The sequence below is a fragment of the Nelumbo nucifera genome, chromosome 3, assembly GCF_055504915.1.
Source record: "Nelumbo nucifera cultivar China Antique chromosome 3, China Antique-T2T, whole genome shotgun sequence".
NCBI lineage: Eukaryota > Viridiplantae > Streptophyta > Magnoliopsida > Proteales > Nelumbonaceae > Nelumbo > Nelumbo nucifera.
Window position 1 is genome coordinate 96,133,290 of NC_142651.1, and position 15,713 is coordinate 96,149,002.

Genomic DNA, 15,713 nt, shown 5'->3' on the forward strand with positions numbered 1-15,713 from the left:
CTTAGGGTAAGTGTTGGGCCCATAGAGCCCATTCGATGGGTTTCAGGGGGTGCACTGTCTTTAACAGTGTATTCGGCCAGGCCTTGTAACAAAGGCTGGACTGAACCCATGTGGCTGATGTGTAGATCAATGCTTGGATCCCACGCCATACAAGGAAGCCTAACTGGGCAGCAGTTAAGAAGGTTAAGTGAGCACATAAGCTTAATGGGCCTAAAGCCCATTTCGAACTGGGTTGTTTATTTAGTTAATAAATGGGCGAATTCTGAAGTGGATCAGCTAATAGGATTGGGCTTAGACCCTATCCACTTAGAGAGTCCAAGATCTAAATGAGATTTAGATCTGGAAACCTCCTAATTAGATTAGGAGATGGCTGATCTGATCTGCAGATAAGATAAGGGTTATCCATTATCACTTAAAGGGACTTCTAACCCAATTATGATTTGGATTAGCAACTCCTAATCTGATTAGGAGCTGATCCCTTTAAGATTGTAAAAGAAGAAGGGGGCGGCAGCCTTTACACACACAACAGATTTTCTCTAGTGCTGAAATCAAGAAGAGAGAACTCTGCTCCCTACGAATACTCACTTGCCGCCTCCCTGTTCTTACTGCCCCGTTTGCCAGTTCGATCTCCAGTTGTGGGAGAAGTCAAGGTTGGATCTTGACATCAGTTTTTTGAGAAAGGATTGAAAGGAAGTTGTGCTCACGTACCATCTTGCTGATTCTTGCGAAGGACAGAGTTCTTGGAGAAGAACACTACTGATTCTGCTCCACCTGCACTGCGCCATTTTCAGTGGGAGATTCTACTTCTCCGTATCAGGTATAATTCTCACCTACTCCTTTTGGTTCAGATCTGGTTCAGTTTAAGGTTCAAGAATGATCCTTGAAAATATGATTTTCTAAATAGGGAATATGATTCCCAATTGAAGGGAGAGAAAAATTTTTGAAATTTGCCCCTTATTCCGCAATCTTTGGGCGTCCATAGGATGGATCTCTCATTCCCTTCACAAGTGCAGTACCATAATCGTGTCTAGGGGTTATGTTGTAGCTTTCCAATTTTTCCCACCAATCTCCAAGGTCTAGGGCATAATTGGAAAATGGTTTGGTTTCAGTGTTTCAAACAAACACACACTACATGTGCTTCGAGTTAAACCCTGACAGCTGAAACAAGCCACCCCAACCTACTTGGCAGCACATTAGTGTCATCCTTGGCTAGATAAACTTCCTCAAGTCTATCCAACGGCTAAGAACATTCTAAACTAACATGAGTCTCATAAGTGTCCAATTTAAGAGTAATTACATAGAAGCACACCAAATATAATATGAATCAATTATGTACTTTTATTCATTTATAATAAATGTATATGTACATCAATTTGATTGGAGCTACGGGCATACACTGTCTAACAACATTAATGTCGGGGATACCTTCGGCCCCTTTGTAAAACCGGCCACTATCAAAACTATCATTGAATTGCTTTAAATAGGGGGTGGTGGATTCGGCAACTTGATGTCAACAATGCTTTCTTGCATGGTGATTTACATGAAACTATTTATATGTGCCAACCTCAAGGCTTTGAGGATTCGCAATACCCCTCCAATGTTTGTATGCTACAGAAGGCTCTCTATGGTTTGAAACAAGCACCTCGTGTTTGGTTCTGTAAGTTAAACTCCACATTGGTTGAGTTTGATTTTTATGGCCTCTAACTCCGATTCTTCTCTCTTTATTTACAATCATGGTGGCATTCTCTCTACTTGTTTATGTTGATGACTTATTGCTTACTAGGCCAGATGTGTAATGCATCTGGATCATTGGATGGGTCGTCCGTGTCCAATGGATCTCGGGTTATCTTGATGTGGTCGGTAAGTGGTTATCTGGTTCGGACGCAGGTTTGATCCGATTCGTAGTCTGTGGGTCCTGCCCGGGGTTTTCAACCCGTAATAGTAACTAATCACAATGCGACAAGGAACCTTTGCCACATGTCCAAACTGGTCTCGGGTGGGGAAGTGCCCCACCCAATTTGCATGTGCCAGTCTTGCCATTTGCTCAACTTTCATTGTTAGTAGGAGTTTGCATCTGCTATTCACACAACGCATCTCACATTGATTTGATAATATGTCCTGGCCGCACATCAGAACATCTGAAATGTTTCTAATATAACGTGAGATGTGACTGTGAGGTACGGGTGAGGCGCGCCCATTGTTGTGGGTCATTTTTGGATATAGGCATGCTGCACGACGGCCATTTTTTGATATAGGCATGCTGCACGATGGTCACTTTTTGATATAGACATGCTTCACGTGGGTTGGTCCATTGACACCCTTATTGGGGGTGGGGGCCCGGGGGGTTGTCTCATTATGTAAAATTGAATATGAAAGAGCCATAGGACATCTTATAAAGCGAAAGGATATTGAGCGCTGGCGCGAAAGCCGTTGCAGGTTAGCGCGCAGCCAGCAAGCAACGGGTGAGCGCTGACGCGCGAATGCCGTTGCAACTAGACCTGTTCATGGGCCGGGCCGGGCCGGGTTCGGGCCGGGCTTTTACAGTGTATTAACAAATTTTTTTAAGGCCCGAGCTCGAGCCCGGCCCGATCATCGGGCCTACAATTTGGGCCCGAGCCCGACCCTCATAAAAAGCCCGAAGCCCGAGCCTGGGCCCGGGCCCGAAATTTAGCCTATATTATTATTATTATTAATGTTGAAGTAGCTGAATAAAGAGAGAGATAGATTGAAATTATAAAGAAAAGAATAAAATATATATATATATATTTTAATAAATATTATATTATTTATATATTTTATATAATATATAAAATACATATTATATATTTTATAAAATATATAATACTGAATTGGGCCAGGCCGGGCTCGGGCCGGGCTTTTTTGACAAATCCCGAGCCCGACCCGAAACACAGTCGGGCTTACTGTGTTAAGCCCGAGGTCAGGCCCGCGGGCCTAATTATATGACCAAGCCCGGCCGGGGTGCGGGTCGGGCCGTCAGGCTACCCGGCCCATGAACAGGTCTAGTTGCAACAGGCAACCGCTAGCGCGAAAGCGGTTGCGCGTTAGCGCGCAGCCGTTTTCTTGCCTGCTGCTAGCGCGTGCAGCCGTTTGCAATGCAATTTTAATCGCACTGATGTAAAAATATGAGAGTGCATATGATTTGAGTGCAAATTATGATTTTTTTCTGTTTCAGATTTTACCTCATCTTATCTGTTTACATCCATGTCACTGAGTTGATTCAAGTTTTTTCATTCATGAATTTGAAGCTAGGCAGTTTGAGTTCACCCACCAGTTTTCCAACTTCTGTGTGTCTATTTGTTCATCCTTGTGTTACCATCGTTATAGACCATTCTTTGTTAGCTTATGTGGGTGAATAATGCAAATTGTGTTAATGAATACTTTCAAGGTGGGGGAAACAAAACTCACTCACCAGATAATCACATCTACAAGGGCTACAAGGCAATTTTGGACTCCAAATCCACTGAAGAGGCAAAATCTGCAATTGATAGGAAAAGTCGAGCTGGTGCTTATGGTTCTGGTTCTGAGGAAAATGAGAAGAATTGTAGTTGTTTCAATGGTGCTTATGGTTCTGATTCTGAGGAAAATGAGAAGAAATAGGATGCAGTTTTTTCTTTTTCCAATAAATAATCTTCTTTACTAACACCTGTTTATATATAAATTATTTTTTCTTTATTCTATATTGTTAAGATTTTTTTTCGAGATTTTTTCTTTATTCTATAGTAGCCCTTTTCGCTAAATGGAATCTTAATGTTCAACACTGTGAACATCTCTCCCCGTCTCTCACAAATGTGTGCCTCATTCACCATTTTTCCTTTTTGTCTCAAGCAGTTCGTACGTATACCTATTGCATGACAGACACGTATCCAGATTTTTCTTTCTTTTCATCCCTTAATCCCCTTGTTTTTCTCTCTCCCTCCGTATCGTCACCGTCCCCTCAGAGCGGTAGATAAGATCATCCCCTCTACCCCTGTTTTCTAGAGACTGAGATTGAGGACGATATGCGTTATAAGCTGTCTCATGCAGGAACACTGGCATCGCCTCTCCGCAGGTGTAGAATGTCATCGACATGGCAAAGGCTAAGAATCCCAGTCGCTCTTGGATGCCGAGAGTTGTCTACATGTCAGAATATGGTAGCTGATGTAGATCTGCTCACTCCTATCCGGCAGGGGCCTCGCTCTTAACTGGCAACGTACAACACCTGAGAAGGAGAAGATGAAAGATTTTCGGGGAGCTCGCCCGGCGGGAACACTTCGATGCTTAAGTTAGAACTTAGCGAAAAACTTAAAGAGTAATGACTTGCTAAGAGTGGAGATGCACACTACTCGATTACCAAAAATTCAATTACCTTTTTTCTTTGGGGTTGGAGCCCTTATATATTAATGCGCTGCCAAATCAAGTGTAACCGCCTTTGATTCTCTGTTATAGTTGTTATTCGTCAGGCTGATTTGATTGGCGTAGGCATCTGTTGCAGGGTACGGTCCTGTCACCTGAGAGACGTTGTGCAAAGCTGGCGTGCACGACGATGCCGCCTGACGTGAGACGTGGGCATAGTCCTCTGGATTGGCAGGTGCTGCGCCGCCAGACAAGAGACGTGGGAGCAGTCTGACAAGCACGGTCTTGTCGGATAAGAAGTTTCCCGAAGGCTCCGGGTTACTCAGTAGCGAGCTCCCTCATAGCGAGCTCTAATAGCGAGCTGCCTTGCAGCAAGCCGTTCTGTAGCGAGCTGTCTCGTGGCAAGCTGTTGGATCCGCTTTGATAGAGACCATTGGTTTTTTGGGCACAGTGGCTATAAATAGGAGGGCCCCAGGCCTCATTTTCTTTACGCCAACTTGCCTTGCTATCAATTTGAGGTCGCACCTTCGCCTTGTTTGCTCGAGCTCCCTCCATTTTCGCCGCTTTCTCAGTTCACTTTTCTGGTGAGTCCTCTATTTTGTCCAAACAATGTCTGGGTATCCGTACTACGGTGGCTTTTCCCGATATGGTAATCAAGGCGAGGTCCCCTCGAGCTCGAGGGGAGCTTGCTGCCTTGCAGCAAGCCGTTTTGTAGTGAGCTGTCTCGTGGCGAGCTGTTATGCTAGTGTTTCAGCGAGCTCACTACGCCGAGTTGTGGCCAGGCTGTCACACTGAGCTGTCAGTTACGTCGAGTCATATCCATGTGCCCCTTAGTTAGGAGGTTAGGTCAAATCACCCTCTATCAATTGCCCCCCACTCCTCGGGCTAAGGGTCTTACCCTAGCTCAGGGAGTTCATGAAGCGATGGGTGGATTTGACCCATAATTTAAACTAGGTTGATTGATCGCATGATGTATACGCGCGGATGTCAGGCGACTTCTAGATTTCTTGGGTGCCAAAAAACGTGCCAAACTGCCTTTAGTTTCGAAAGACGTGTAGTCAGCTTTATTTCAGTCTCAGAGGACATGCAACCGACTTTATTACAAGCCGTTGGATCCGCTTTGATAGAGACCGTTGGTTTTTTGGGCACAGTGGCTATAAATAGGAGGGCCACAGGCCTCATTTTCTTTACGCTAACTTGCCTTGCTATCAATTTGAGGTCGCGCCTTCGCCTTGTTTTCTCGAGCTTCCTCCGTTTTCGTCGCTATCTCGGTTCACTTTTCTGGTGAGTCCTCTATTCTGTCCAAACAATGTCTGGGTATTCGTACTATGGTGGCTTTTCCCAAGATGGTAATCAAGGCGAGGTCCCCTCGAGCTCGGGGGAGCTTGGGGGTTCCCTGAAGGGCAGGCTCCGAAAGTCCGTGAGGCCTTCGGTAACTCGGCTTCCACTTCCCGGGGTCGGGAGCCTGATAGTTTTGGCCCTTCCTCCATGTCAATGGAGAGGCTTCGGACCCTAGTCTCTTACTATAACCTTCCCAGGGATCTCATCTACAGCCTCCTATCCAGTAACTGTCCCTGGGGACACAGCCACAACGAGATCGTGGTCTTCGAGGAGCAGCTCGTGGCTGGTCTCCGACTCTCTCTACATCCTTTGATAGTGGAGGTTCTCACCCATTTTAATGTCACCATAGACCAACTCCATCCGAATTCAATCTGGAATGTGGTTGGGACAATTTCTCTGTTTTTCGAGTACTGTCTTCCTCTTTCCCTTAACATCTTTGCCACTATCATTTCAATTAAGAATGCCTCCCCCGGAGCCCCTCCAGAGAGGCGCTTGTATTACCTATCCCCTCGTCTTGGCTTCAAGCTCCTCCACGATCTGCCAAACAGTATCCCAACCTGGAAGCAAGGTTATTTTGTAGTTCGCAACCCCGAGGGGTGACCCTTTCCGACCCATTGGAGGGCCGCCGTTCAGGATCCGGGCATTGAGCTAAACCCAAAAATTCGGGAAACATTGCAGTCTTGGGCGAGGGTAGGTTTCCTCTGTTAGGACTACTTGGCTGAGGACAAGCTCGTGCATGCTGGCTTGAGCCCCGGTAGGTCACCCTTAGGTCGCCTTTTCTTTTTTTTTTTTCCATGCTGGACTAATGCCTTGTGATTCTTGCAGCCAACATGTCTGGTGTGGATGTACGTCACCTTTTGTCGAGCAACTAGAAGCGTAGGGCGAAGAGGTCGCGCCCCGACCGCACCCCGACCAGGCGTCCACTTTTGGGGCCGCCGAGATCGAGGTTTTAGACCCTGCTTTTGTTCCACCGCCGGAGGTCCCACCTGTACCCTTTGAGGGAGTAGCCGCAGGAGGCAGCGAAGAAGAAGAGGTCCCACCCCAAGAGCAGTACCCTTCAGCCGCGCAGTCCGACCCCACCATCTTCCCATAGTTTCCTACCGAGGGGAGGGATGAAAGCGTCACCAACTTCCTCGTGGCCTCGCGGAGGAGCCGGCGGGCGATCACTCATGATGAGGTCACGAGCTAGGCCGGGATGCACCATAGGGAGCTCGCCAAGCTGGCCTCGACTCACTGCATGGTGGTAAGTGCCTGCTTCTTCCCTTTTTCTCCCTCCCTTCTCTTTTCTCTCTTCCTCCTTACTTACTTTGGCTTTCTATTGGCAGCTGAACTCCGCCATCCACGCCATGGCCTGCTAGACTACTATTCACTCCCAGGACGTCGTCAATCAGAGGTCAAACGTGCAAAGCCTCCAACGCGAGCTCGACCAAGCCTGGGAGAAATTTCTCTAGGTTCAGAAGGGGAGCGAGGCCTAGGAGCTGCTCGTTAGGGACCAGGAAGCACAGATCTCCCGACTGTTTGAGGAGAGCACCCATTACAAGGATGAGTCTTCGAGGGTGGCGGCGGAGAGGGAGCTTCTTCGCCAGCAGATCCAGAGCTCGGAGTCCACGCTCCATGAGAGGACCCGCAACTTCGACGCTGTGGTGGAGGCAGAGCGGGCTAAGGCGGTGGAGGACTTCAAAGAGTCCCAGCAGTTCCACGACCTCCAGGTCGAATACGGCTCTAAGTCCTACCGCTCGGGGTTCAAGCTTTGTCGGTGGCTGGTCCGGAAGAAGTTCTCCGGCCTTAACCTTGAGGGCATAACAATGAGGGACCTTGCCCCAGAGATGGTGGACGCTGCGGAGGAGGAGGATCCCAACTCCCTGGAGGAGAGTGACGAGGACGTAGAGGAGGTGGGGCCTTGAGGCTGGTTGCTCTCTTTTTTTTCTTCTGAAAAATGATTCTCTTGAAGTGGTTGCTCCCGGGCGGCTGAGCCCAATTCTCTCTCTTTTCTTTCTACTTTATTGATGTACTCTCCCAGGCAGTTAGGCCCGGTTTCTTTTTTAGTAATGAAAATGTTCCTTTTTTCTATTAAGTGTTGTGCTATTTGCTCTTTTGCCGAAGTGACTATTTCACTTGACTTGCTAGATCTAAGCACACGAAGTGGGGTTTCTCAACTATCATTACTCCGAGCTATCTCCCCGTAGTTAGTAGGGGGGATTTTATAATGTACACCGAGGTGATCAACACAGTGAGCATATGCCCGTCCTGTATGCACCTAGGTTACTTAAGTTGAACTCGGTTGTCTCTAGCGGGTCCAACTTGTATATCGGGGTGGGCTATGCATCATAGGATTCACACCCGAGCTGCCTGTGCCTTTGGTATTAATACTTAGCCTATGCCGATGAAGCAATTAGGCCTTATACGGTGCCGAGGTCTTCGTTAGCCCAGTGTTTTAGCTCTTAGGCCGGGGGAGTGACTTATGGTCCACTCTCCTAGAGCTAGCCCATGCCATAGAGGCGATTGGGTCTTATAGTGCCGAGGTCTTTGTTAGCTCGGCATTTTGGCCCTTAGGCTCTAGGAGCGACTACAGTCCACCCCTCTTTTGGAGTTCACCCATGCCGAAGAGGCGAATGGGTCTTATAGTGCTGAGGTCTTTTGTTATCTCGGCGTATTGGCCCTTACACTTTGGGAGCGACTACAGTCCACTTAGCCTGGCGATTACAGGTAATACTGCCTTAAGTTGACAATATTCCATGCCCAAGGTACTTGTTTCCCTTCTAGGGTTTCGAGCTCATACATTCCTTCCCCGGGCACCTGCTTTACTCGGTAGGGTCCTTCCCAATTTGGCCCGAGTTTACCAACACCGAGTTCAGGCACCATAACTTTACGAAGGAACAGGTCATTAACGCGGAGGTTCCGCTTCTTGACCCTAGCATTATAGTATCGAGCTACTCTCTGCTGGTAGGCCACGGTCCTAATGTATGCGAGGTCCCGTACTTCGTCGAGTAGGTCGAGGTTGGTGCGTAGCTCATCTTCATTTGCCTTGTCATCATACACTTTCAGATGTAGCGTGAGAACTTCGATCTCGGTTGGGATGACTGTTTCAGTGCCATAAGTGAGGTTGAAGGGAGTCTCGCCTGTTGTGGTATTTACCGTGGTCCGATAAGCCTATAGTACATTGGGTAGCTCGTCTACCCAGAGTCCCTTAGCTCGATCGAGACGTGCCTTCAGTCCGTGGAGAATGAGTCTGTTCGTGGCTTCCGCCTGACCGTTTGCTTGAGGGTGTGCTACCGAGGTGAAATTTTGTTGAATCCCCATATCTTTACACCAGTTCTGGAATTTAATATCCTCAAACTGCTTATCGTTGTCAAAGATTAGTACTTGGGGTAGTCCGGAATGGCACACTATACTCTTCGAAAAGAAGTTCTACACATTCCATGTTGTGATCGTCGTGAGAGGTTCGACTTCTACCCACTTGGTAAAATAATCAACTGGCACTACTAAGAACCTCCTCTGCCCTGTCGCTAGCGGAAATGATCCAAGTATATCGATCCCCATTGTGCGAAAGGCCACGGGTTGGTGAGATACTTCAGGTCGACGGCAGGCTGGTGGTGGATGTTGGTGTGCTTCTGACACTTGTCACATCTTCTGACGAGCTCGATCTCATTTGTCTTCATTGTTGGCTAGTAGTATCCCTATCGTAGCACTTTCTGGGTGAGAGCCCTGCCCCCGAAGTGTCCATCGCACAGGCCCTCATGAGTGTTGTGGAGCACGAGCTCGGCTTTGGAAGGTCGCAAGCAGCGCAGATAGGGGAGCGTGTAAGATCTTTGGTACAGTCGTTCGTCTATTATGACGTATTTGGCCGCCTGATGCTCTACTCTTTTGGCGGCATTGCGATCTGTAAGTCGTTCGACTCTGCTTGAACGACAGGAGCGACCTCCTCTACCCCCTGAGAATGCTAGGTCGAGACAAGTTCTCTATGTACACGATCCTCATGGTATTATCACTAGTGTTGGCTAACCGGGACAGGACGTCGGCCTCAGTGTTCTTTGATCTCAGGATTTGCTTGATGAAGTGTGACTAGAAGTTGAGTAGAACCTCTCTTACTTTAGTTAAGTAGGTGATCATGGTTGGCTCGCGGGCTTCGTATTCACCTGTAACTTGGTTGACCACGAGTTGGGAATCACTGCAAACGATGATGTGTTTGGCTTTCACTTCGTTTACTAGAGCCAGCCCGGCTAGTAACGCCTCGTATTCCGCTTCATTGTTGGACGTTGCGAACTCAAAGCACAACGCATACTCCAGTTTCACCTCACTTGGCCCATACAGAACGATTCCAGCTCTGCTGCCTTGTTGGTTGGACAAGCCATCTACGTGAAGGATCCAGGGTTCCTTATCCCAGCTCGAGTTTGATCTAACTAGGAGAGAAACCACACTGGTTGCTACTTCACGGTGCTCGAGCTCAACCGGCTTGGGAACCTCGGGCTCGACCGACCTGGGGACTTCGGTGCTGAAAGTACATTTCGCGACAAAGTCGGCTAAAGTTTGGGCCTTGATAGCAGTTCACGGCTTGTATTGGAGGTCGTACTCGCTGATTTCGATGGCCCACTTCGTCAACCTACCAGAGACCTCGGGCTTGAGTAGGACTTGCCTCAGAGGCTTGTTGGTGAGGACGATGACAATATGAGCTTGAAAATATGGGCGAAGTTTCCGAGCTGCAATAATTAGAGCATACGCCAACTTTTCCATCTCTGGATATCTCGTCTCTGCTCCCTGCAACACTTTGCTAACATAGTAGATAGGTTGTTGGACTCTATCTACCTCTCTTATTAGTATCGAGCTGACCACCTCGTCACTTGCAAGAGGTACAACTCCAAAACATCACCCTCCTCGGGTCGGGTTAAGACCGGGATGCTGGCGAGGTACTTTTTGAGCTCATCGAATGTGAGCTAGCATTCTTCGGTCCATTCAAAGCCTTTTCTTTTAATTGCCTTAAAGAAAGGTAGGCAGCGATCTGCTGATTTGGACATGAAGCGGCTCAGAGCGACTATGCGGCCATTTAGCCTCTGAACCTCCTTCAATTTCCGAGGTGGTCTCATATCTAGGATGGCCTTAATTTTTTCCGAGTTGGCCTCAATGCCACGCCGATTGACGATGTACCCTAGGAATTTACCCAAGGTGACACCGAAGACATACTTGTTTTGATTTAGTTTCATGTTGAACTTACGCAGAATTTCAAAAACAGAATGCAAGTCCTGTATTAAATCATTTGAAAACTAAGTCTTGACGACCATGTCGTCTATATAACATTCTACTTTTCTACCAATTAGGGGCTAAAATAATTTATTTACAAGTCTTTGGAATGTTGCCCTGACATTTTTCAGTCCGAAGGGCATTACCTTGTAGCAGTACAGGCTGAGCTCAGTTATGATGATTGTCTTTTCTTCGTCAGTAGGGTCCATCCTGATATGGTTATAGCCCGCATAGGCGTCTAAGAAACTCAGCAACTCATGCCCTGAGGTCGCGTCCACCAGACGATTGATCATGGGGAGTGGGAAGCGGTTCTTTGGGCAAGCTCGGTTCAGGTCGGTATATTCGACGCACATGCGCCATTTACCGTTACCCTTTTTTACCAGAACGGGGTTGGCCACCCAGCTTGGGTAATGGACTTCCCTGATAAAGTCGGCTGCGATGAGCTTCCCGACCTCCTTGTCAACTGCTCTCCAGAGCTTCGGGGCTAAGTTGCATTTCTTTTGTCTAACGGGCCTAACTACAAGATCAGTATTTAGCTTGTGAGTGATGATGCTAGGGTCTATGCTGGGCATCTCTGCCGCGGACCATGCAAAAACATCTAAATTTTCAAGTAAAAAACTTACTAGTTGGGATGGTAGAGGCTCCTCGATTGAAGCGCTGATCTGGAGTGTTCGAGCTGGGTCCTCTGTCGAAGTCGGGACAGAGACGGTCTCTTCTGTGGGTGCAACTCGCTCCCCGGTGAGAAGGATGCTCATTCTGATAGCGAGGCCGGACTTGTTGCACGACCAGATGTTGAGGAGGAAGGGGCTGCTGGGTCTAAGGCAGCGGAGGAAACTGCTGCTGATAGTGATGCTAAGAAACTTGGTGCAGCACTTGCTGCTGATATAATTGAAATTGCTGAACCTGTTGCTTCTGAGCTTGCATGGCTCGCATGCACTGCACCAGGTCTTCAAGCTGGTTTTGGGCGGTCACGGGAGGAACAAGGGAGGGTTCAGTGAAGGTTTTTCCAACCATGAAAGGGAGTGGAGCATTCACGGGTGCCATTGTCTGAGGCATGTTCAGAATGGGAGCCCCATCCGCGGAGAGTGGGATGGTGAACTGTCCAATACTCACCGTTGGGACCTGGAGTTGCTCCCCAGTGGTGTTCATTTCTACACTGCATCCTGCGTTGCTGGAGGAAGCCATGAGAACTGAAGTTTGCAAAGTTTTGGTGGAAGGCTTTTTTGAAGCGGTTCCCACAGACGACACCAAATGATGTAGCACGATTTGGTCACTCCTAGCTGGCAGGGGCCTCACTCCTATCTTGCAACGAACAACACTTGAGAAGGAGAAGATGAAGGATTCCCGGGGAGCTCGCCCGGTAGGAACACTCCGATGCTTAAGTTAGAACTTAGCGAAAAGCTTAGAGAGTAATGACGAGCTAAGAGTGGAGATGCGCACTACTCGATTACCAAAAATTCAATTACCTTTTTTCTTGGGGGTCGGAGACCTTATATATTAATGCACTGCCAAATCGAGTGTAACCGCCTTTGATTCTCTGCTACAGCCGTTATTCGTCAGGCTGATTTGATTGGCGTAGGTATCTGTCACAGGGTACAGTCCTATCACCTGAGAGACGTTATGCAGAGCTGACGTGTACGACGCCGCCGCCTGACATGAGACATGGGCACAGTCATCTGGATTGGCAGGTGTTGCGCCACCGAACAAGAGATGTGGGAGTAGTCTGAAAAGCACGGTCTTGTCGGATAAGAAGTTTCCCAAAGGCTCCAGGTTACTCAGTAGCGAGCTCCCTCGTAGCGATCTCCAATAGCGAGCTGCCTTGTAGCAAGCCGTTCTGTAGCGAATTGTAGTGAGCTGTCTTGTGGCGAGCTGTTCTACTGGAGTTTCAGCGAGCTCGTTACACCGAGTTGTGGCCCGACTGTCACGCTGAGCTGTCACTTATATCGAGTCATATCCACGTGTCCCTTAGTTAGGAGGCCGGGTCAAATCACCCTCCATCACTAACCAAAATGATACCCGTTACCAAAACTTCTCCTAAACGGACCCCAACCATTTGGACCTGAGCTCCTGCAGCAATTTGGAATGATCTTCTTCCTGTTCTGATACAGGTTAGTTGCTTTACTCCCCTTTTGCTGAGCAGATCCATGGATCTAGTATGAATGGTCCAGTTCGCCACAAATGTTTGTTGGTTATTGGAAAATTGATGCATTTTAGCACAGGTAGCAGATATGATTCAGTCTTTACCGAGTGTAACAAACATATCAAGGTACTTGCATTATTTTACTCTTTCTTGCATTGATTTATGCTTTGTGCAAATATTATTCAGTTTGTAATTTTTTTGTCATGCATATTTAAGAAGTTTATTTTTTGGTTATCTATTGTTTGATCTCCCAGTTTCTTAGCTGGTGTTTTAGCGTGGAAAGATCCACAAGTATTGATTCCTGCCCTTCAGATAGCAGAGATTCTTATGGAAAAGCTTCCTGAAACATTTTCCAAGATGTTTGTGAGAGAGGGGTGGTTATCAATTGATTCTTCAAAATACAGCTATTGTCCAATCATCTTTTGTGAAAAAGATAATGATTATGTACCTGGAACATCATCACGAACGCAGTGGTTATTCAAATGCAGATGTAAATCCCTTGGAAGAATCATAAAGTGTTACACCTGGCAGTGTTGGTTCACCGCCAGCATCAGTAGAAATCCCAACTGTTAATTCTAGCTTCGAAGCTTTTAAAGATAAATATTTTTCGGCAGATAGCAAGGCAGCTGAAGTCGGTGTAACTGATGACCTTCTATGCTTGAAAAACCTATGTTCGAAGTTGAATGCTTGTTTTGATGATCAAAAGACTAAATCAATGGGTAAATTAAAGGCTTCTGGCCCTCGTCTAGCTGACCTTTCAGCAAATACAGAGGAACACTTGATTGGAGTGATATCTGAGATGCTAGCAGAACTGAGTAAAGGAGATGGTGTTTCCACATTTGAGTTCATTGGTAGTGGAGTTGTTGCAGCTTTGCTGAACTACTTTTCTTGTGTAACCTTTTTCAAGGAGAGAATATCAGAAGCTAATTTGCCTAGGTTTCGACAACAAGCACTTAAAAGATTCAAGTCTTTTATTTCTTTTGCTCTTCCTGCTGGTGTTAATGAAGGGAATGGAACTCCTATGACTGTCTTGGTTCAGAAGCTTCAAAATTCCCTGTCTTCTTTGGAGCGTTTTCCAGTTGTACCGAGCCATTCCTCTAGGTCATCCAGTGGAAGTGCACGTCTCTCATCAGGGCTGAGGGCATTGGCTCAGCCATTCAAGTTACGTCTTTGTAGAGCTCAAGGAGACAAATCTCTTCGTGATTATTCGTCAAACATTGTGTTGATTGATCCCCTTGCAAGTTTAGCTGCTGTAGAAGAATTTCTTTGGCCAAGAGTTCAGCGAGGTGAACCTGCACAGAAACCCTTGGCATCTTCAGGAAATTCTGAGCCTGGTACAACACTTGCAGGAGCTGGTGCTTCATCACCATCACCATCTACACCATCTTCCACTCGTCGCCATTCCACCATCATCGGTGACTATTGGAGGTGCATCTAGGAAGGACCAGGCTCGAGATAGTAATGCAAGCTCTTCAAATGGAAAGGGCAAAGCTGTTCTGAAATCTCCTCCAGATGAGACAAGAGGACCTCAAACAAGAAATGCTGCACGCAGAAGAGCAGCTTCAGACAAAGATGCCCAAATGAAACCTGCCCACGAGGATTCTAGCTCTGAGGTATGACCATAGTAACTCAAATATCCAGATAATCGTTAAGTATTCTGGGTGTTGAACTTATACTTGATGTTTTGTTTCCCATAACTGTAATATCCACATCATTGTATGCACACATATACATATGCAGGATGGAATGTACTGTGGCTATCTCGACTCTTGATTGTGTGCTCAACCCATGTTTAGCTCCTTTTTTTATTCTCCTTGTATATTTCATACAATTATTCAAATGTAATAGTATCTTGCATGTACTGACAAAAAACGGTTTGCTTATTGCTCAATTATTGGAAAAATGTCTGGTTTTAGCTGAGCTGATGAATCTTGATAATGCCGTGAGTTGTGTAGCTGTACACATTTGCTGAACTTGTCTGTAGAATTGTAGCTAGCTAACATAGGAGGTAAAAATTTCCACTTCTAATTCCTTCTCAAATTTTGGCTAATTTGGTAACATGTAAATCACCAAAACATGAAGTTATTAATATGGGAGAAAAGTTATACCAGTCATTTTTATACGAGTTCATGTAGCACATGGGAATTGATTATTGATTGCATATTCTGGGCATTATGGAAGCATCTGCTATATTATGCATAAAGTTCTTAAGAGACTTCAATTGCCTTGCTTTACTGTTATCAATGATCTGAACAAATGTTGCTGGATCCTCGCAGTAGCATACTGAGAGCTGTTTTCTTTACTTACATGGCTGAAATCAACATAGTAAAAATGACCTATAATAGGATGCACTATAGGTGAAGCTGAGGTGACTGATTTCCAGTTGAACATGTTTGGTTGTTGTGTGGGTTAATGCATGACTGCGATGTTGGTTGGTGTGGTAATACTCATCTGGTTGCACAAATGAACTGAAAGACGCCATCGCTGCCAACATTTCAAGAGGAAAGCTGGTTTCCTATGGAGCTCTCTCCGCCAACAGGATCCCCTGCCCACCTCACTCCGGGAGGTCGTACTACACTCATAACTGCTACAAGGCTAGAGGTCCTGTCCACCCATACACCATAGGGTGATCTTGCAGGCGATA

General features: G+C 46.7%; 1 pseudogene across 2 annotated transcripts; it reads left to right on the forward strand.

The window, feature by feature from the left end:
• The first annotated feature begins 3,139 nt into the window (after positions 1–3,139).
• LOC148801752 (E3 ubiquitin-protein ligase UPL3 pseudogene) lies at positions 3,140–14,682 on the forward strand (annotated as a pseudogene). Of its 2 annotated transcripts, none has more exons than XR_016084716.1 (4): positions 3,140–6,937; positions 7,020–13,037; positions 13,149–13,195; positions 13,324–14,682. The product of XR_016084716.1 is annotated as an E3 ubiquitin-protein ligase UPL3 pseudogene, transcript variant X1 (transcript). The 2 variants fall into 2 exon arrangements; XR_016084717.1 differs by having other exon boundaries at positions 3,140–6,448; positions 6,520–13,037.
• The last annotated feature ends 1,031 nt before the right edge of the window (positions 14,683–15,713 follow it).